Genomic DNA, 23,587 nt, shown 5'->3' with positions numbered 1-23,587 from the left:
ATAAGGCAGTGGTTATCTCAAGTTTTGCTTAATCCTCTTGTTCAAAAAATTGAAACTAGTCATAGCCAAGTAATATATTGCTCAAAATATACTTACTCTCAAATGTATGATTTTAATGTTTTACATATCATATTTGATTTTGAATATTGATTTGTGTTATTTCCAAGATATGTTATGCAAATGGTAGCAAAGCTTGGTATTTATATCACCTTAACATAAGTAAGTATTAATGTACCAAATTATGGAGTCTCTTCTGCTGCTTCATCTGATAATGTTGCTAATGAGTGGCAGACAACATTTACCATTGATGAGGATGGAGTTCTTCATCAATTGTGTGCTACTCTCATACAAGCACGAGATGCTCCTCCTAGTAAGTTACACTACTTAAAAGTGTTGGGTGTGTATTTTATGTTGTTAAAAGGTTGAGCACTACTTTATAAGTCACTCTAAAACCTCAATGTTTCTATCTCTGATGAGTTCTCTACAAGCTCAATGTTTAAGTCCTTGATGTTGGGTCAGTTTTAGGCTTGAAATGTTTAGGTTTCAAAGAAATAATGCAGTGCTCCACCTTTTAGCATGTTTTTTGTTTAACATATTTGAAGAATTTCTATTCAAATTGTATTCTTTGTATCTATAATTATTGTGTGTTGCATTCTATCTTGAATGTAGCTCCACAACCATCTTTACTGGGCCTTCAACCTCCAAAAGAGAAACCTTTCAATCCTCATATTCAAGAATGTTTGGATGTCATGACTGAGCATCAAAGTTTGTGTGCATTAATGAAAGGAGAGTGGGTTAAGGGGTTGTTACCACAAAGTAGTGTTCATGCAAATTACACAATACAACAGATTAAAGGTAAAAACATATTTAAGTGTGATTTTGAGTAATACCAGTCTGGCTTGCTGACTTGCTCAATCAAGTGGTAACTTCCAAAGTACAGTTGTATGGGGAAATGTGCAGAACTTGCAGAAGGAACATGTGTGCAAGTTTGAGGGAAGAGGGGAATTTTATAACAAAGTAAACAAAAGATGGACTCTAGAACTGCCCATAGATTCACATCTTCTTATGTATCTTTTTTGTTCACTTTTGGAGCATTCACAGTGGATGTTGCATGTGGAAACTACTTCTTATCCAAATACACAATAATGCTTTATTTGTCAGTATCCTGCCACCCAAAGAAATATTTCCAGAGAAGTATGTTGCATTTTTGTCCTTTGTTCCTATTATTTTTCATCCTGGAGCATGTGTGCTAGTAGTGGGAAAGCAGAGTTGCCGTGTTTTTGCACTATACTGGGATAAAATGTTGCAGTTCTCTCTTCAGGTACATTGACCAAAGTTAAATTATCTAGGGCCTAGTCAATATCAATGGTCTAGTTTGGAGAGGCGAGATGTGGGTGTCGACAACATTTCCCCATTCACTACTCTAGTTGCAAATAGATCGCCATGACCTCAAACTACTCGATCCCTTCCAGGATCGCAAGTACCATGCCAAAGCACATCCCCTTGGGACAAACAATTTTCAACACCATGGTCTAAACCAAGGCCTTGTCTTACAAAGGAGGAAATACTAAACAGAAGAAAAGCTTGAAGAGTTTCTAGAAAATGTGGAAGAAAAATTGTTAGAGTCTATGTCAAAGGCAACAACACCTTCAAACCAAGGTCTTACAATGCCATCACCAAGCCTTCATGGACTAGGTGGCAACACTCCAAGTCCTGTTCCAAATTCAGGATCTTTCTCTGGCACTCCAAGAAACACCTCCCTCAGGACAATTAGGATGTCTCCAATCTCACAAAAGTTTAATGCACCACCTAAACAAGGAGATGGCGACCTCCCCCCTTCGATGTCATTGGAGAAATCCATGGAAGCCTTTCAAAACTTAGGTGCTTAACCTCATATTGAGTAATGGAGAAACTAGATAAGGCAGTGGTTATCTCAAGTTTTTCTTAATCCTCTTGTTCAAAAAATTGAAACCAGTCATAGCCAAGTAATATATTGCTCAAAATATACTTACTCTCAAATGTATGATTTTAATTTTTTACATATCAAATTTGATTTTGAATACAAGATCTTTCTCTGGCACTCCAACAAACACCTCCCTGAGGATAGTTAGGATGTCTCCAATCTCACAAAAGTTTAATGCACCACCTAAACAAGGAAATGGTGACCTCCCCCCTTCGATGTCATTAGAGAAATCCATGGAAGCCTTTCAAAACTTGGGTGCTTAACCTCATATTGAGTAATGGAGCAATTAGATAAGGCAGTGGTTATCTCAAGTTTTTCTTAATCCTCTTGTTCAAAAAATTGAAACTAGTCATAGCCAAGTAATATATTGCTCAAAATATACTTACTCTCAAATGTATGATTTTAATTTTTTACATATCAAATTTGATTTTGAATATTGATTTGTGTTATTTCCAAGATAGGTTATGCAACCAACAACAAAGCTTGGGATTTCTATCACCTTAACATAAGTAGGTAGTAATGTACCAAATTCTGGAGTCTCTTCTGCTGCTTCATCTGATAATGTTGCTAATGAGTGGCAGACAATATTTACCATTGATGAGGATGGAGTTCTTCATCAATTGTGTGCCACTCTCATACAAGCATGAGATGCTCCTGCTAGTAAGTTACATTACATAAAAGTGTTGGGTGTGTATTTTATGTTGTTATTTAAAATGTTGTATTGTTTTTAAAATGCTGCAAATCTTATTAGGCACCTAGATTTTTACCATGACTTAGTAGTTCTGCACCATATGCACCATTCTCACTGTGGTGTGGGAAATCAATTAGGAAGTATGGTTTAGAAATTCACTATTTTCTAATTTGTGATCATCATGTTCTATAAGTTAATAGCTATTCTCATACATGCCCTGATGACCTGGATCATTTTCATTTTGTGTTTTCTAGTAATTCTAGCTTACCATGGCATTATATATTAATCTTGTGCTTCTATTTCGAGAAACAATTCATGATAAAGTACTTTAAATTTTAGATTGGTAGCAATAATCCAATGACCAAGGACCATACTACTGTAGGATTCAATATCTACTTCTTACACATGACCCCAAACCACCTAAGTGAGAAAATTATCTTCTATTTTTACTTCCTAGATTATGTCCAGGGAGAACTCTACATATGAACAAAGCTCTTGTTACCTATGGATTGTTCTTAAAGGTTAGTAAGTTTTCAAGTGTTTATGTGACAAAGTGCTTTTCATAAATTGTTGCAGGGAACAAATGGTTGTTGAATTGATAGCAGCTGTAGGCATTCTACAATACATTTCTTGTGAGTTCACTGTTTTGGCTTCCTATCTTATAGCTTTTAAACTTTTTCAGGGTTAATAGAATGGATTGTAAGTTGGAATATGACTAGTATTGTTCATTTTTCTAATTGTAGATGGGGTTGTCAAGGTGCTACAGATAATAGTAGGGTTATTGTTCCTCATAGGTATTTTTGCTATCTTAAAAGCATTTTTGTTGCAGTGAATGACAAATTCAAATGGTTATGATGTTTTTCAAACCCCTCCTCGAGATTCAGCAACAAGATCAACATCAAACAAACCTACACAACCATTTGGTTTCATAGAACATCAACAAGAACTTTAGGGGTTAAGGAAGAGGAATATTGAGGAGGGAAATACATACTTCCATTGAAATATTGGTAGTATAAAATAGCCACAAAGATCAAAGAAATCATCAACTCCATCCCCCTCATCTCTATTAGCACCTGTACAACAATCACCTTCTAAAATTTCTTGTGGACTAGGGCCTAGTCAATATCAATGGTCTAGATTGGAGAGGCGAGATGTGGGTGTTGACAACATTTCCCCATTCACTACTCCTGTTACAAATAGATGACCAAGATCTCAAGGTACTCAATCCCTTTTAGGATCACAAGTACCATGCCAAAGCACATCCCCTTGGGACAAAAAATTTTCAATACCATGGTCTAAACCAAGGCCTAGTCTTACAAAGGAGGAAATATTGTCAGAAGAAAAGCTTGAAGATTTTATGGCAAATGTGGAAGAAAAACTGTCAGATTTTATGTCAAAGGCAACAACACCTTCAAACCAAGGTCTTACAATGCCATCACCAAGCCTTCATGGAATAGGTGGCAAACTCCAAGTCCTGTTCCAAATTCAGGATCTTTCTCTGGCACTCCAAGAAACACCTCCCTGAGGACAACTAGGATGTCTCCAATCTCACAAAATCTTAATGCACCACCTAAACAAGGATATGGTGACCTCCCCCCTTCGATGTCATTGGAGAAATCCATTGAAGCCTTTCAAAACTTGGGTGCTTAACCTCATATTGAGTAATGGAGCAATCATATAAGGAAGTGGTTATCTCAAGTTTTTCTTAATCCTCTTGTTCAAAAAATTGAAACCAATCATAGCCAAGTAATATATTGCTCAAAATATACTTACTCTCAAATGTATGATTTTAATTTTTTACATATCAAATTTGATTTTTAATATTGATTTGTGTTATTTCCAAGATAGGTTATGCAAACGGCAGCAAAGCTTGGGATTTCTATCACCTTAACATAAGTAGGTAGTAATGTACCAAATTCTGGAGTCTCTTCTGCTGCTTCATCTAATAATGTTGTTAATGAGTGGTAGACAACATTTACCATTGATGAGGATGGAGTTCTTCATCAATTGTGTGCTACTCTCATACAAGCACGAGATGCTCCTCCTAGTAAGTTACATTACTTAAAAGTGTTGGGTGCATATTTTATGTTGTTAAAAGGTTGAGAACTACGTTATAAGTCACTCTAAAACCTCAATGTTTCTATCTCTGATGAGTTCTCTGCAAGCTCAATGTTTAAGTCCTTGATGTTGGGTCACTTTTAGGCTTGAAATGTTTAGGTTTCAAAGAAATAATGCAATGCTCCACCTTTTAACATGTTTTTTGTTTAACATATTTGAAGAATTTCTATTCAAATTGTATTCTTTGTATCTATAATTATTGTGTGTTGCATTCTATCTTGAATGTAGCTCCACAACCATCTTTACTGGGCCTTCAACCTCCAAAAGAGAAACCTTTCAATCCTCTTATTCAAGAATGTTTGGATGTCGTGACTGAGCATCAAAGGTTGTGTGCATTGATGAAAGGAGAGTGGGTTAAGGGGTTGTTACCAAAAAGTAGTGTTCGTGTAGATTACACAGTACAACGGATTAAAGGTAAAAACATATTTAAGTGTGATTTTGAGTAATACTAGTCTGGCTTGCTGATTTTCTCAATCAAGTGGTAACTTCCAAAGTATAGTTCTAATTTGTATGGGAAAATGTGTAGAACTTGCAGAAGGAACATGTGTGCGAGTTTGAGGGAAGAGGGGAATTTTATAACAAAGTAAACAAAAGATGGACTCTAGAACTGCCCACATATTCACAACTTCTTATGTATCTTTTCTGTTCACTTTTGGAGCATCCTCAGTGGATGCTGCATGTGGAAACTACTTCTTATCCAAATACACAGTCAAGCAATAACCCTTTATTTGTCAGTATCCTACCACCCAAAGAAATATTTCCGGAGAAGTATGTTGTAGTTTTTCCCTCTGTTACTATTTTTTTTTTTAATTTATCCTGGAGCATGTGTGCTAGTAGTGGGAAAGCAAAGTCGTCGTGTTTTTGCACTATACTAGGATAAAAAGTTGCAGTTCTCTCTTCAGGTACATTGACCAAAGCTAAATTATCTAGTTTGAATGAGATCAATTTGCTCACATATAATTGGAATAAATCCCTGTTGGATTTTGTGTAAATTCTACTAGAAAATATGCCCAGAAAAGCTCCAAAACATATAACAGGTAGACTACCACTTGTATATATAGGGTGAAGGTAAAACAATCGACAATGATGTTAAGGTTCTTATGTGAAACTACAACACAATGATTTTAATTGAGCATCAAATGATAAATAGATGAAATTTTCATTTTTTCTTTATTATTTGTATCCTTTCTGCTATCAGTTAAATATAAGCATTGAATTTGACCCAAAGTACAAATTCAAGAGACCAAAGTTTATGTACATTTCTATGTATGATACATATGAAACTGATACGTATGAAACAAGAATATAGAAGTTAATGAAAAAAAGATGCATAATATTTGTAGAATATGAGTGAAACAAGGAGTCTACTCATGTAGGCTCATTCAAAGATGGCTTCCACAAAGAGAAAAAGGTGATAGGATGACTCTTCCAACACAAAGAAATATACCCATCCTCCAAATGCATCTCCCAATTTGAATCATGTTTACGAAAAATGGCTCTTGCACAATGAATTATTTTGTCACTAGGGATATGACACACAAATCCCCCTTCCCTAACTCTAGTGACCCACTTCAATTGGCTCTCTTTTCTCTCCATACGAGAAGCACCATCATATCCTACATTATTAACTAACCCCATGCCAACCTCGCCTTCAACCATACACCTCTCCTTGCACTCTTTCCCCTTCAAACATACGTTGTTGGAATCCAATAATCTTCATAGATGATCTACAAAGTTCTTAAATCTTTCTATGAAATCAAGAGATGAATGGTCTATATCATTATCAATCAAGAAAAATACTTGGGGATTTAGGTCCTTTATGAATTTGATGAACTTGTCATGAGGGTGAACTGATGTTAACTGATTGTCTTTTACTTCATTTTTGTCCAATCCCTCTCCTAAGAGTTGATGAAGATGAAATTGTGCACATATAGCTAATTCCTCGTATTCTTTGACCCCTAGGGCTTTCAATGGTAAGGGATTTCACTTTCATATCAAGATTCAAAGTCTTTGCATACCTCTTTAAATGGTTAGGGAAGTCATTGGAAGGAGTGCCAACTAAAAAGGGTTCCCCAAGAGTGTCTAATATGATAGTTAGCCTTTGGAGACTAGGAGGCCCAGGTGGTCTTCTAGCCAATGCCTCCATGAATGTGGGCCATTGTATTCCATGAGAAACACCAATATCTATTACATGAAGAGATTTATTGGTCTTGTCTTCAAAGGCTTCGAGCAAATATTTATTGGCTATGGTGTACAACAACTAATACCATGGACTTACCTCATGAAACTTGATGAGAGCCCTGTGAAACAACTTTGGATCTACAGAGAGGAATTTCGAGCAAGGAAGAGATGCATTGGGATGCATGATCTCAACAATGAAAACTCTCAGCCCATGTGCTGCAAGCCTATGGTTTGCATCACCTGAGATTGATGCAAGATCATGGAAGACCCATATGAGATGTTGAATGTGAACAATGTTATTGTTGGTTATAACCACTACACAAGAGTTTAGTAGTTGTTCAACCCATATCGATTCGTTGGGAAGATTAGGTGGACTACTCTGGCATCCACCTTATCTGCCTTTGTTGTTGCTATTGCTACTGTTGTTATTATTGTTGTTGTTGTTTCCTATGGCGTCCAAATCTAATTGATTGTCTGATTCTTCTCCATGCATAGAACTTAGTTTCTGGGGCCAGGTAAGTGGTTTCCATGACCCAAACTCTCTCCTGTGTGGGGAGAGGCTGCATTTTTTTCAAAGACATTCCAGATTTTTCCTTTAGTAGATTCACCTGAGACTCTAACTATTTTTCTCTTCTTGGTTATCTTGTAGAATCCTCCACATCATTTTGTATTCAACAAAGAAACAAATTAATCATTTTTGGTTTTATAAGCAAATGCACATAAGAAATCTATTTGGTCAAAGTTGTGGAATGAACAAAAAAATTAGTAGCAGAAATATCAGTAGTGTCTTCTTCTCCATCGTCTACCTAGAACAATATAATCCATAACATAGAGCTTTAAGGTGAGGGGAATTAGAAGGGAAAGGAGCAACATATCTCATTTCAAGTTATTTTGATTTACTCAGAATCAGAAAATAATCCTTGAAGATCAACATAAATAACAGAAATAACAAGAGAGTAAATCTACTCCAATGTTATAATTGTCTGCTTCAGAGCCTCTTCCAGAGAATGAGCCTCTCATATGAAAAATAGTAAAACAAATTTCATAAGTAGTTCAGAGAGTTGGTGTCTTCTCTAGTGGTCCACTTCCAGGAAAGGCAATTGTCTCCTGTGCTAGAATTTGCATGGAGATGGATGTGAGTAAAGATCTCCCAACTAAAATGTTATAATTGTTTGCTTTAAAGCCTATTCCAGAGCATGAGCCTCTCATCTGAAAAATAGTAAAAGAAATTTCCTAAACAATTTAGAGAGTTTGTATTCTTTGTACGATGGTCTTCTTTAAGGAAAGGTGATTGTCCCATGTGCTAGAATTTGCATGAAGATGGATGTGAGTAAATATCTCCCCACTAAAATGACATTAACTTTAGATGAATTTAGTTGGACCCAACAAATTTCTTGACTGTTAAAACTTGAATTTTCAGTGAAATTTTTTTCATGAATTGGGGCATCCCCCTCCCTCCGTTCTTAATGTTCCAAATGCATGGTTATAGGAAAAAGAGGATGTTCATTGGATTGTGGTCTAGTAGTTGAGATAACACGTGGTGGCATTAAAGAATCAAATTTGAACCTTGAATAACGACATAATCATTTCAGAAAGTCTAGAAGCCTCCCAATATATGTAGATATGTGGTTATAGTAGCAAGTAAAATATCATTTAAACTAGAGATTTGTATATACAATGGAGGCCTCCACTAAATAGGTTATGTAATAGTGGGCTCTAAAAAAAATCTCATATATTTTAGCATATTTAAACCAAAGAATTAGAAATATTCCAAAGAGGTATTAGTTTAGTGATATACATAGTGGAGGGCTCCAAACACTGAACAAGTTACTTAATCATGGGCTCCAAAATTAGATCTCATAGATTTTAACAAATTTAAACCTAACTATTAAAAATATTCCAAAGAGGCATTAGTTCAGTGGTGAGAAATTATGCCCCAAACATATGATGTGAACCTCAAAGCGAAGAGCCAAGGTACAATTCTTGAGTGAGTTTGGGAGAATACATACCCATCATGATGACTTTCAGAGGGACAAGAATGGGTGCAAGTCCCAAGAAATTTCAGCAAAAAATGACTTCCCTTATGAATTTCAAAGGAAAAAATAGATACACACCCCTCATGACTTACAAAAGGACAATGATGGGTGCAAGTCCTGGGAAATTTCAGCAAAAGGGGCTTCCCTTATGAATTTCAAAGGAAAAAAATAGATACACACCACTCATGACTTATAGATGCATAAGGGCAAGTACAAGTCCTAGGAAATTTCCAGAAAATGTGCATCCCTCACAAATTTCGATTGGAAAAGACCTAATGCATCTTCCCCTAGCAATTTTGGTGAAATATGTAAGTTTATTACAATGAGGTGGGTGAAAGATTATCACTCTCCTAACTCATAAAATATTTCTATCCACCAATTTTATACTCTTGTATATACCTAATATAATATAGAGTGTACAATTTGATTTTCTCTCGCACTTTCCTTCTTGTGAGATTGTTCTCATTGCTCTTTCAATTCATGCACATATCAATAAGGTTTATTTTCTTGTTTCTATTGCAGTATGAGTTTTGTTTGGTTGAGGTATTATTTTTGTTTTTTTTCTTCTGATAAAGTGTATTCCTATTTATTCAGTTTAATCGTCTTGCATTCAATTCTTTCAATGAGTGGGTATTGGCTACATGATCCGCAGACAAAACAATGAAACTTTTTGATTTGTGCAAGATAACCAATTCTTTGCATACCTTTTCTTTTCACAAGTATGTGATTTGTTTGGGTCTAATTCATTTTCTTGTTTATGGAAGTATCATCCTGAATTTCTATGATGTATGTGGAAACTTGAAATGTTATATCTCTTTATGTGGAGGTACTTCGAAATTGGAATGCAAATGGATTTCTTAAAATAGAATATAAGGAATTGAATATCCATTTATTCTTCTTAAAATGCATTGTAAAGAAGAGAGTTTTCCTCTAGTATTTTTACCATTTTATTTGGTAGAACACATGGTAGAGAATGATGCACTGCTCCTTTTCTCATTATGTTTGGAATTTATACCGATTGACTGAGTGTTTTGTGTAGCTTCATTGTTGTTTATTTTATACCAATAACTTCATTTCTAGTTTGTTTAGTTACCAATAGAAATTAAGCTTCATTATACAAATATAAATTAAGCTTCATTGTGTAGCTTCATTGTTGTTTGTTTTATACCAATAACTTCATTTCTAGTTTGTTTAGTTACCAATAGAAATTAAGCTTCATTATACGAATATAAATTAAGCTTCATTGTGTAGCTTCATTGTTTGTTTTATACGAATAGTTAGTTTTGTGTAGCTTCATTGTTGTACAATGTTGATCATAAAAGAGTATTAATTCTTATGGTTTATGGAAAATATGGATGAGCATTAGGATTTGGATATATTGGGGTTGTCTTTGTTTTTTAAACAAATATTTTTTAGGATGTAAATGAATATGAAAGAATAAAATCAAGTGGGTACATTTGGTTAGATACATTGGAAGGGGGTATAAATGACATAGGTTTAGAAACAATTCCAAAATGCCATTTGTTTGGAATATATGACATTTTTGGTAGGTATGTGGAGATAACATGCGAAAATGATACTATGGAGTACAACTAGTTAATGATGGACTTATTTTTATTTTTTTGACTCACAAAGGAGAGGCAAGGCCAAGATGCAACCAATCAATCATTATGTTAGTAGGAAGTTTACTTCCTCTGGACCCTAAAGATCATGGCATATTGGGACATGTTACCCACCCACATGTATGGGTAACCATAGGAGAATTTTTTTCTTCTATGATGCAATTTTCTAGCTAGTTCTCATACATTATTTATTATGTTGTCTTTTTCTTTCCATATGTTTTCACAAGATATCTACAACTTGATCTTTTTAGATTGTAACTTAGCTGATATGATTGTTATTAAGTTCCCAAGGTTTTATTTTTCTATGGTGATGTTTTATTTGTTTTGTTTATATAGGTCATTTGGCCACATAGTGGCCACTATCGCCCAACTAAAGAAAACTTGTTCGAGTTTCTTGCTTTTCTAGGGAAAAATGACATTGACATAGCTAATGTTGAGGTATATGTCGTATAAATCCTTTATAGTCTACTTTAGTTTATATTCCAGTGTTCATTGTATTTCATGTATTATACTCTACATTATATCTTCTTTCATTTCAGAAGAGGAACTCAATATTGATGATCAAAAGTAGGAATTGAAGAAAGAGGAGAAAAATAACACTAGAGCGACAAATGCAGAAAGAGAGAGAGAGAAGAGAACCGATCTAGTGATACCCGTAAAAACAATATCTCGCATGAGACACACACATAGAGACTGATGATCAAGTCTTCAGAGTTGGTGAATTCACCTACAATGCCTTGGCAACATAATGATAATGTTTTGAAGTGATGAAACAATATTTCATGTGTAAATTGTAGTCCAACCAATATTAAGTTGGAAACTCGTATTGTAATACTTGACATTTCATATAATATAGTTTATGTGGTTGAAATTATTTATAGTTGCACTTGATATTATTTAGTATTGTAATTAACATATGTAACTTTGTGTTTTCATATTAGATAAATATCCACATTGTATGGCATTTTTTTAATTTAGTCGCAAAATCATACTAATTAATTTATATTGATTAATAATGAACACATAGAATTAATCTAAAACTACTAAATTAGTAGTTTATATTGATTAATGATGAACATAAATAAACTGAATATACGACTAAATTAGTCGTTTATAATGATTATTAGTTAAAGTAAATGAAATGAATATAAACTACTAAATTAGATGTTTATATAATGAATATGAAACTACCAAAAAAATACCAATGACTATTACACATGATAAATTTGTGATTACAAAGGGTGACTAAATTTTGCATATATACGACTATTAGTAGCTAATTTACAGTATCTTATAACACGGCCAAAATTTAGTCATATTTCTTTGGTCATTAATTGGTTTCAAAAGATGACTAAAATTTGCATATATATGACTATTAGTAGCTAATTTACAATATCTTATAACAGACCAACATTTTGGTCATTAATTGGTTTTTTTGGGTTATCATATAGTAATATACTTTGTGGTATATTTGGTCATAAATTGTGGCAATTAATGACTAAATCAATGATAAAATTAATGACTAATTATACTACCAGACAATAAAATTGAGACAAGCAATTAATTACTAAGCTAAAAATGACTAAAAGTTGGTCGCATTATAAGATACTGTAAATTATTACCCGTCATTGAATGAAAAATGGTTGTTTATATGCAAAATTTAGTCGTTTTTTAGTAACTAATTAGCCATTTTGTACCAGTGGAGGTGGATCTAGGCCTAGGAAGGCAAGATCTAGCCTCTAGTCCTCCTCCAACCTCAACGCTCAAACACAAAAGGAAGATTTTGGCCTTAAAAAGGCGGATTTTGGCATTTGTGGTGATTTTTTTGGCGTTTTGAGTTAAATATGTAACAAACCTGGATTAAAAGTTCATGTAATAAAAGGTTATTAAAGGAAAAATAAGACTAAGGTCATGGGATACGTATTTCAAGATTAATGTTGAGCAAAACATTCTAGTGGGTGTCACTTTTGATTTATTTGTAGAAATTTCTCCATAGATCAGCTAGCTCTGATACCATGTAGAATTTCATGCAAATTCTCTACAAATCCTCCTCTGAGATCTATGTAGAAAATCTGACTGTAGATTAATCTGATAATGCAATATAATAAAGCAAAATATTTAATCTACTTCTACAATCAAACTTGGGGAAGCTTAATTGATTTGAGCAAGATCAAGCAGAACACATATAACAAAGAAGAAGATTCAATCACACATGAAACACATAAGAATACTCTGGGGAAAGCCTCAGCTAAAAACCCTGCTATCTGTATTATCATACAAGTGGAAATATCTCAGGATTACACAAAGCTTTAGCTCTCAAGCTATCCAACTCTCAGTACAATCCCTCACTACTGCTCATAGACAGAATAGACAACACATATGCCTTCCTTCAATCCTCCAAGCCTCCTATTTCCTTGCGCAGTTTCTCCTGGGTCCTCTAGCTGTATCCTGTGTGATTCTCACCTCACACACTGCTCTGACCTCTGAAATAACTACGCAATCCTGAAGGAGATAATTCCTTCTGCATGGATGAGTTTCCTTTATAGGAAAATTCCTCCAATTGATAGTACATTGTCCCTTCCTTTAATCTCAACTGGGTCTTTCTCTGAACTGACATGCATGAGTTATTTATGAGAGAATATTCAGTTATCTGGAGAACACTAGTTGCATGCATGCATGCATTAACTGACTGAACTCACAATTAGTTCCTCCAACTGTTTGGAACTAATTTAACTGGACTTAACTCAGTTAACTGAGCTAACTAATTACAACTCAAATACAACTCATCCTTATCTCCTTAATTAAGGGATAACTTCCTCAATCAAAGGGATAACTGTTGCATGTCTTCACATAGATTTCATGTTTGATTTTCTCCAACTAATTAACTCAAGATGAATTAATTAATTATTTTTCAAATAGCTAGTGAGACTAAATTCGAATTTTAATTCTCAATTTTAATTCAAGGACTAATTAAAATTGGAATATATCCTGAAATGCTATCTATAGCAATGCTATTTTTAGCATTTCTATTTTATCATTCCTTGTTGCTATTTTCCACACTGGTACTTGAAATGCTATTATAGAAATGCTATTTATAACATTTCTATTTTTAGCATTTCTTGTTGTTATTTTGAACATTATTTATGGCTAAATAAATTGGCAAAGACAAATATATATTAATTGGCATTTTATTTATGAAAATAAAGGAAAATAGGAGAAAAGGGAGATGAAGGGTCACAAATTTGAATGAGAAGGAAATTGAAGGAAAATGAAGAAATTAGAGGCATTAATAATAAAAAATCATCAGAGGAATAGTTTGGAGCCTTTTGTCAGTTTTGCTTTGGAATTAGTTTCATAGAGAGAGAGAAGAGAACCAAGGTAAGGAAGCAATCAAGCAAAGGAAAGACAATGAAAGAAAAGGAAGGAAAAGGATAAACAAGGAAAGCAAGGAGAAGGTTGGATCAACATCTCAACAAGAAGATATTGCAAGTAACAGGTTGCATTTTTGATTTCCTATCTGATGTGTGAATGCATGGTACATGCATTGGCTTATTTGGATCATTTTATATCATTGGTATGGGTTTTTCTTGGTTTTGACAGTGGTTTCAACCTTGCCATTCCATTTTCTGGATAGCCATGGTGTGATGGGATTCTTTTCTGGTTGAGCTTTGGATTTCCGGAAGGTTTTGGAATCGGGTGAGGTGGTATTAGGAAAATTCCCAAGGGTTGGGGGTGGAGGTGGTTTAATATTCGGGAAACCCTTGATAGGTGGGTGGAGACAAACAAATTCCTAAAAGTAATGGCGAAAAAACTCTAAGGCATATAAGCTTGTTTTGCATTTATGATCTCTTGACTGGTTTTGGTGAGATCACGGTAGCCTGAGGGTAGAGGTGGTTTAATCCTTGGAAAGCCCTAGTTGTTTATGTCTTGAGATCCCACATTCATGCTTAGAATATGGCACGAGGCTGATTGGATGAAAGAAATATTTGGTTCAACTCAATCTATGGTCGGGTGGTATGTGAACGTCCATGACTTGGTTGGATTTTGCATTAGTTAATACAAGCTATTTTCCTATTTTATTCTATGAACACTTTTACTTGATATTATGATGATTTGATGGCTATTATGTCCTGGTTAATAATATGGCTATATGATGGTTATAAGCATGGATCTGTAATGTGCCCTAGTCATGGATTTGTTCAGGATATCATAGTTATATGATGGTTAATGAATGCATGGGATAACGAGTGTTATTACAACCATTATGAGAGGGCATTAAACATTCTTAGTGATTCTAAGATAAGTTTTAGACTCCTATGATCAATTATGCATTCATGACCTGTACCTTACATGTTCATTATATGTTTGACGAAATGACTGTCATGGTTGGTCTTGGTTAGGTAAAGTTCTTATTCAAGTTTTGTATGTTTAGCATTGTCCTTATGTCATTTATCATTCTAAGAAGTCTCAGGAAGTTCTGGGTAGGGGTATGGAGGCTGGCTTGGAATTACGGCTAAAATCTTAGGACCACAAGCACTGAATTGGGAAATTTAGGTCACAGCTACATGGAGCAAGGCTTGTGAGTGCAGTTGGAGGCCTTAAACGGCATGCATGCAATGTCAAGGGTGTGGTTGGGATTCTAGGTAACAGAAACAAAGTTCCAGCTCAAGGATTGACCACATGGGGTGTTTCTTTAGCTCTTAGGTGATATGTAGTCCCTGTAAGATGTCAGTTTGTGGTCAGTAAGTCTCAATTGTAGGTCCCACTTCCTTAACTGGACCTAGGAGGTTGGGTCATGTCATAGTGGCACTCTGCTTAAAAGCGAGTAAATGTGGGGAGGGGTGTTATAGAGTGGTATCAGAGCATGGTTCAAATTCTTGGATTAGATGGATGTTGTGATGCATGCATTATCATGGTTATGGTTGTCATGCATGAGGTCATTGTATGCAGTTAGTGATGTCATGCATGATGTTGATATATTGATCTGATTAATGTATATATATGTATCGTGCTAATCTAGTCTAATTTTGTAGATGAGATAGCCTCCCTTGAACTTCACTAAGTTATGTTTGATTATGTTTGTATTTGGTTTATCTGACATGGTATGTTTACAAGAAGAAGACGATAAAAAATGAAAAGCAAAATGGTGGATTACAGTTCATGTGACTCTCCTTATAGATCAGATGAGCAGCCAAGAGATGAGTACTCCCCTGACATAGCAAATACCTTGAGAGGTTTAAAGGCAGAGATCAAAAGTTGCAAGGAAAATAATGATAGGATCATTCAGTTGTAGTAAATACTTGTCAGGGCACAAGAAAAACAAGCAGAGGTCAATACAGTCATCCTTCAAAGTTTGTTAGATTTGTAGAGACAGGGATAGCCATGAATCAGTTATGGATAAGAGGACAAGACTAATGGGGCATATGGTAGTAGGTCTCATGGTGGGCATAAGTCGGATAGGGATGACATAGTTAGAGGTGGCAGATGGTTAGATACACCTAACAAGAGAGGTAGTGGTTATGGGTTCTATTCTAGTTCCAGATCAGATAGACATCATCGCTATTTTCCTTACATGAGGAGTGATAGGGGGTACTTTCCAAATGAATTCGAGAAAGCCAAGCCTCCTACATTTGATGGAGAGATGAAGAAACCAAAATATGTAGCGACATGGTTTCTTGGGATGAAGAATTTCTTCAAGTTGCATGACTATACATAGAATATAAAGGCTGAGATAATTATTTTCAATCTCAAGGGAAAGGAATACATTTCATGGGAAGATGTGATGCATGCCAGAGGCATCAGGAAAAAGGAGTTGAGTTTGCATGAATTAAAGAGACTTTTCCAAAAGAATTATTTATCAGAGAGATACTATGATGGTATGGATAAGGAGTTTTATGAGTTGAAGATGACATCTATTACAGATGAGGAGTACACGACGAAGTTTCTGGAGTTGTTGAGGTATGTGCCTTATCTCAAGGATGAGAAGACGAAGGTTCGAATATTCATCAATGGACTACCATTAACATTCAAGGATCAGATTGAGTATGATGAGCCTCGGTCGCTGGAGGAAGTTATTGGGAAGCTGAAGCATTGTTATGAGTAGTCAAAGAGCAATACTGAGCCTAAGCGTTTTTGGAAAGGGAATGGAAAGACCAAAGGAAAATGACCTTCGAAGAGAGAAAGACCTCATGAAGCAGGTGAGAAAGAAGATGTTTCTCCTTACAAGAAGTTTAATGTGGTAGAGCAGGGACATGGATCTCATCCTAGAGAGCAACAGACTAAGGGTAGTCACAAAGAAGTGTTGCAATGTTGGATATGTGGAAAAGATCATCGTAAGAAGGATTATCCATTGTATCATGGTGGCAAGCCTTAGATCTATAGTGCTCAGGAGGTGCAAAAAGTTGGAATGTTGGTCAGAGCATTCCTTGGATCTATGCAGCATTTGATAACAAGCAAGCAGATCACCAGGAATCTATTATTGAGATGGGAGGTAAGCTTTGTGATCAAGTTGTTTCCATTTTGATTGATCATGGATCTAATTATAGTTATGATAATCTTTACCTGGTGGATAAGTGTGGTTTAAGAAAAGAAGTGCATGCAAAGTCTTGGTTGGTGCAATTGGCTGCATGTGCTAAGAAAATAGTTCATCATTGGGTCAGAGCTTGTGAATTTGAGCTAAATGGTAAGCCTACATCATCGTATCTAAATGTGTTTATGTTGTGTTCGTACAATATTCTTTTGGGTATGGATTGGTTGTACCTTCACAAGACTAAGGTGGATTGTTACGAGAAGGTTATTAAGTGCTTGGATGATGATGAATAAAATAGAATCTTGTAGGGAAAGAAGAATCCTACATCTGTGAGAATGGTTATAGCTATGTAGGTGAAGCACAATTGCATGAAAGGATGTGTATTGTTTGTAGTGCATGTTTCCAGTGAAAAAGGTAAGGATGATGAGAATGCAAAAGTCTTGAAGAGGTATCCAGTTTTGTAGTAGTTTTAGGAAATATTTCCGAAAGATATTTCAGAGTTACCTCCTCATAGGGAAGTGGAATTTTTTAGTGAGTTGGTAATAGGAGCAACATCAACATCAAAGACACCTTACAGGATGAGCACTCCAGAATTGGTGGAATTGAAGTTGCAGCTTAAGGAAATGCTTGACAAGGAATACATTAGGCCAAGTGTGTTGCCTTCGGGTGCACTAGTGTCTTTTGTGAAGAACAAGGACACTGCTCTCAAGTTGTGTATTGATTACGAACAATTGAACAAGGTGAAGACTAAGAACATGTATCCTTTTTCGTAGATTGATGACTTGTTTGATTAGTTGAAGGGAGCATCAATTTTCTCAAAGATTGACTTGAGATCAGGATATCATTAGGTACACATCAAAGAAGAGGACATCTACAAAATAATATTCCAGACCTGATATGGGAATTATGAGTTTGTTGTGGTTCCTTTTGGTTTGACTAATGCCCCAACTACTTTCATGTGTTTAATGAATAATGTGTTGCATCCTTATCTGGAAACGTTTGTGACAATATTCATTGATGACATATTGATATATTCTAAGAATGTTGAAGAGCATGCAAAACACTTGGAAGTAGTGTTAATATTGCTAAGAGAGAATCAGTTGTATGTCAAGCTTAGTAAGTGTAGTTTATTTCATACAAAAGTTCGTTACTTGGGACATGTTTTTTCCAAGGAAGGCATAGCAATGGACCCAGAGAAGATAAAAGTTGTCATGGGGTGGGTAACTCCTAGGAATGTGGATGAAGTCAGATCATTCATGGGATTAGCAGGTTATTACGAGAGGTTCATCAAGAACTTCTCACAGATTTCCCATCCTATTACATCTTTGCAGAGAATAGGGAAGAAGTTTGAATGGATAGAGGAATGTGCAACCAATTTTGAGTAGTTGAAGCATTTGCTTGCAAATTCTCAAGTTCTAAAGATTTCAAATCTAGACAAAGAGTTTGTGGTGTGTATAGATGCTTGCAAGAGAGGACTTGGTGGAGTCCTGATGCAGGATGGACAAGTGGTGTATTATGAGTCAAGGAAGTTGAATGAGCACATGAAGAACTATGTGACTCAGGATCTTGAGTTGGTGGTGATCATTAAGATGTGGGGACTCTATCTTCTTGGCAAGAGGATTGTTTTGATGAGTGATCACAACGGACTGAGGTACTTGTTTTACCAACCTAATTTGAATGCCAAGAAAGCTATATGGTTGGCTACGCTTAGTGAGTTTGACTTCGAGATCAGGTACATTAAGGGTAAGGAGATCAGGGTTGCATATGCTCTTAGCAGAAGAGTGTAGGTAAATCACATAACAAATATGAGTTCATATGGGATAGATTTATAGGATCAAATCTTACAGGCAGGATAGCAGGGTGACAGGTACCAACAAATTAAGCACAAGTTACAAAAACAGAGTACATGTGATCAGGATGTGGATTATCATCTCATGGCATATAGCTTGGTGAGATTTAGGGACAAGATCTATGTGCCAGAAAATAATGAACTCAAGAAGCTTATGTTGAGGGAATTTCATGTCAATCCGTATTGAGGTCACCCAGGATATTAGAAGACTCTAACAATTGTGAAGAAGTTATACTATTAGCCGAATTTGAAGAAAGAGGTGGTTGAGTTCGTCACAAGGTGTTTGGATTGTCTCCAAGTAAAAGCAGAGTGCAATCATCCAGGTGGGTTATTGCAACCGATTCTGATTTTAAAGTGGAAATGGGAGGTAATTTCCATGGACTTCATCACATGTTTGCCAAAGACATCTAGATAGCACGATTCCATCGTGGTTGTCGTTGACAGGTTGACTAAGGTAGCTCACTTCATTCCAGTAAAGTTTACTAATTCAGCTAGTGAGTTAGCTCAGGTATTGATTAGGGAGATTGTGAGATTGCATGGTGTTCCTAAGAAAATTGTATCTGACAGAGATGCCAAGTGAACTTCCAGGTTTTGGAATGAGTTATTTGTAGGTTTGGGGACCATTAGGGGAATTTTGAGGTCTAAAATGGGTCTCCTAAGAAAAATGTACAACCAAAATAAACTTTATAAGAACCAATAGGATTCAAGATGATGATTTCAAACATGGGGGATGCTTCACCATTTTTGGAGTAAAAAAGTAAAAAGATTACAAAATAATAAAATAATAAAACTACTTTTTCAACTCGTATTTTCAACTTATGTCCCTAAGGTTTTACTCAAATTTTGAGTAGGAGTACTCGTTGGATGCAAAATTTAATTCCTCATCCAAGGAGTACCCATGTTGCATACTTTTGATGGACCCTGCTACACGAAAAATGAGAAGTACATGAAAAACGTTGTTGCAATCATGTTTTTCATGTATTTTTCATTTTTTTGTGTAGAAAGGTCCATTGAAAGTATGCAACATGGGTACTCCTTGGATGAGGAATCAAATTCTACATCCAACGAGTGCTTCCTCTTGAAATTTGAGTAAACCTATAGGGAGATAAGTTGAAAATACGAGTTGAAAAAATAGTTTTTTCATTTTTCCCTCTAAAATTTGATGACGTAATCTAATCTTATTTTAATATTTCCACTATTATTTTATAATTTCCTTACGAGACCCATTTTAGGCCTCAAAATTCCCCTAATGATAGTTGGATTTTAGTACAACTTATCATTCGCAGACAGATGGACAGATAGAGAGGGTTAACAATATTCTTGAGGACATGTTAAGGATGTATGTCATGCAATAGAAAAAGAAGTGGGAAGACTATCTTCCACTGGTTGAATTTTCTTATAAAAATGGGTATCATAAATCCTTGAAGATGATTCAATTTGAGGCACTTTATAGGTGAAGTTGTAATACTCCTATCAACTAGAGTGATCTAGTGAATAGGGTGTTGATTGGACCAGACATGTTGGATGAGATGGAACAAGAAATGCATGTTATCAAGAAGTATCTAAAGGAAGCACATGATAGAAAAAAGAGTTATGCATATCAACATAGGGAATTTAAGGAGTTTTAGGTTAGGGAGCATGTGTACTTGCACATCAATCCCAAGAGGAGCTACTTGAGGATTGGATCATGTGCCAAGTTGGCAGCTCGGTATTGCAAACCTTTTGAGATCTTTGAGAGGATTGGACCCGTGGCCTACCGACTTGCACTGCCTATGACAGTGAAAGTCCATGATGTTTTCCATGTTTCATTACTTAAGAGATATGTACAATATGTTGATCATGTGATTGACCGGGTTGTATTGTAGGTGGAACCAGAAGGATAATTCCAACCAGAACCTCATTGCATATTGCAACGGAAACAACTCATGCTACAAAACCAATCAATCAAGCATGTTAAAGTGTAGTGGAATCACTTTGGCCCCGATGAAGGTACATGGGAGATGGTTGATCAAATGCAGGCTATATTGTATCCTTCATTATTTTCTGGTTGAGGCAAAGGAGTTTTGATATATGTACATATCTATGTATGGTTTTTATTGTAGATACCTCGATGAGTTGTATTATAAAGCTCCAATAACTGGTGTGATTGTCATATGTGTCATGTTGGTCATGGTTTGTAGTAGTTGTTCATTGTGCATACTGCATCAAGCTAAGTTATAAAGTTCCATAGGCAGGATGTTTTGTTTTCAGTGATTTGTTGGTCATAAGTGTCATAAAACACTGAGGATGGTGTTCCCCCAAGGGGGAGGGGTTTGTAACAACGTCGGGTTAAAAGTTCATGTAATAAAGGTTAATAAAGACAAAATAAGACCAAGGTCATGGGACACGTATTTCAAGCTGAATGTTGGGAAAAAATCCTAGTGGGCATCACTTTTGGTTTATTTATGGCTAAGGAAATTGACAAAGGGATTGGAAAAGGCATTGAAAAGGTAAAGAGGCATTAATTGGATTTGTATTTATGAAAATAAAGGAAAATATGAGAAAAGGGAGATGAAGGGTCACAAATTTGCATGAGAGGATAATTGAAGGAAAAACGAAGGAAAATGAAGAAATTAGAGGCATTAATAATAAAAAGGCATAAGAGGATTAGTTTGGAGCCTTTTGTCAGTTTTTATTTGGAATTAGTTTAAGACAGAGAGAGAGAGAAGAGAACCAAGAGGAGGAAGCAAGGAAGTAAAGGAAAGACAAGGAAAGCAAAGGAAAGAAAAGGACAAGCAAGGAAAGCAAGGAGAAGGTTTGATCAACAGCTTCAACAGGAAGATATTGCAAGTAACAGGTTGCATGTGTGATTTCCTAGCTGATGTGTGAATGGATGGTACATGCATTGGTTTATTTGGCTCATTTGTTGTCATTGGTATAGTTTTTGCCTGTTTTTTACAGTGGTTTCAACCTTGCCTTTCCATTTCCTAGATATCCATGGTGTGACGGGATTCTTTTTTGGTTGAGCTTTAGATTGCCATAAGGTTTTAGAATTGGGTGAGGTGGCCTTAGGAAAATTCCCAAGGGTTGGGGGTGGAGGTGGTTTAATTTCTAGGAAGCCCACAATAGGTGGGTGGAGATAGGAAAATTTCTCAAGGTAATGGTGAAGAAACTCTGAGGCATCCAAGATTGTTTTGGCTTTGTGATCTCTTGACCAGTTTTGGCAAGATTGCAATAGCTTGAGGGTGGAGGGGGTTTAATGTTTTGGAAACCCTAGTTTTTTATGTCTTGATATACCAAATTCATGCTTGGAATATGGCACGGGGATGATTCGATGAAAGAAAGATTTGGTTCAATTCAATCTATGGTTGGGTGGTACGTGGAAGTCCCTGACTTGGTTGGATTTTGCATCAGTTAATACAATATGTTTTCCTATTGTATTATATGAGCACTTTTACTTGATATTATGATGATTTGATAGTTGTTATGTCATGGTTAATAATCTAGCTATATGCTGGTTATAAGCATGGATCTATAATGTGCTCTAGCTATGGCTTTGTTTAGGATTTGATAGGTATATGATGGTTAATGAATGTATGGGATAACAGGTGTTATTTCATCTATTACAAGAGGGAATTAGACCTTCTTGATGATTCTCAAATAAGTTTCAGAATATTATGATCAGATATGCATTCATGACCTGTAGCTTACATGCTCATTATATGTTTGACGAAATGAATGTCATGATTAGGCCCGGTGAGGTCATATTATTATTCAAGTTTTGTATGTTTAACATTTTCCTTATGTCATTTTATCATTATGAGAAGTCTCAGGCAGTTCTAGGTAGGGGTTTGGAGCCTTGACTGGAATTGTGGCTCAGATATCAGCACCGCAGGCGCTGAACTGGGCAATTTAGGTCACAACTGCATGGAGCAAGGTTTGTAAGTGTGATTGGAGGCCTTCAACTACATGCGGGAAATGTAAAGGGTGCAATTGGGAGTCTAGGTCACTGAAACCAAGTTCCATCTCATGGATTGACCACCTGGGATGATTCTCCATCTCCTGGGTGATCTGTAGTCCCTCTAGGATGTCAGTTCATTATCAGTAAGTCTCAGTTGTAGGCACCACTTCCTTAACTGGAACTACAAGGTCAGGTCATTTCATAGTGGCACTTTGCTTCATATTTACCTGGAGGGCTTGTAAAATAAGGTAAATTTGGGGAGGGGCGTTACAAAATATTTTGGTTTTGTAGGTGCCTGATATTTTTTTAAGGCCTCAAAGGCATAACCGCAACCCTATTCCCTTCAACCAGGTGAGCCACAACCCTTTCCCCCCCTTAGACATCATCCCTAGAGGGCCTTTTCTACCCTTGTTGCAGGCCTAGGGCCTCTTCCCTAGCCTTGTCATGGCCTCATTAAATCTCCTATCCCTCTCAACCCCCCTTCTTTGGCCTTTTTTCCTTATCCAGAGTCTTAGATTGGCCTTCTAAACCTTCAATTGGCCTCTCCCAGCCCTTTCATTCACCCTAGACGCTTGCTCTCCCTAACCGTTACCATTTTCATTGGCTTCTAGCCTTAACATTTCCCTTTTCTAGGTCTCCCTTCCTCCATCTTTTGCCT

At 35.9% G+C, this 23,587-nt stretch overlaps 1 pseudogene; it reads right to left on the bottom strand.

Annotated features, from left to right (window-relative positions):
• Positions 1–6,140: 6,140 nt before the first annotated feature.
• Positions 6,141–23,587, bottom strand: part of LOC149206809 (protein NODULATION SIGNALING PATHWAY 1-like) — a 41,934-nt pseudogene continuing 24,487 nt past the window's right edge.

The sequence above is a fragment of the Pinus tabuliformis genome, chromosome 1_2 (genome assembly GCF_031772625.1).
Source record: "Pinus tabuliformis cultivar Carrire ecotype Pingquan chromosome 1_2, CPIR1, whole genome shotgun sequence".
Classification (NCBI taxonomy): domain Eukaryota; kingdom Viridiplantae; phylum Streptophyta; class Pinopsida; order Pinales; family Pinaceae; genus Pinus; species Pinus tabuliformis.
This window is presented reverse-complemented; position numbering and strand designations above follow the sequence as displayed.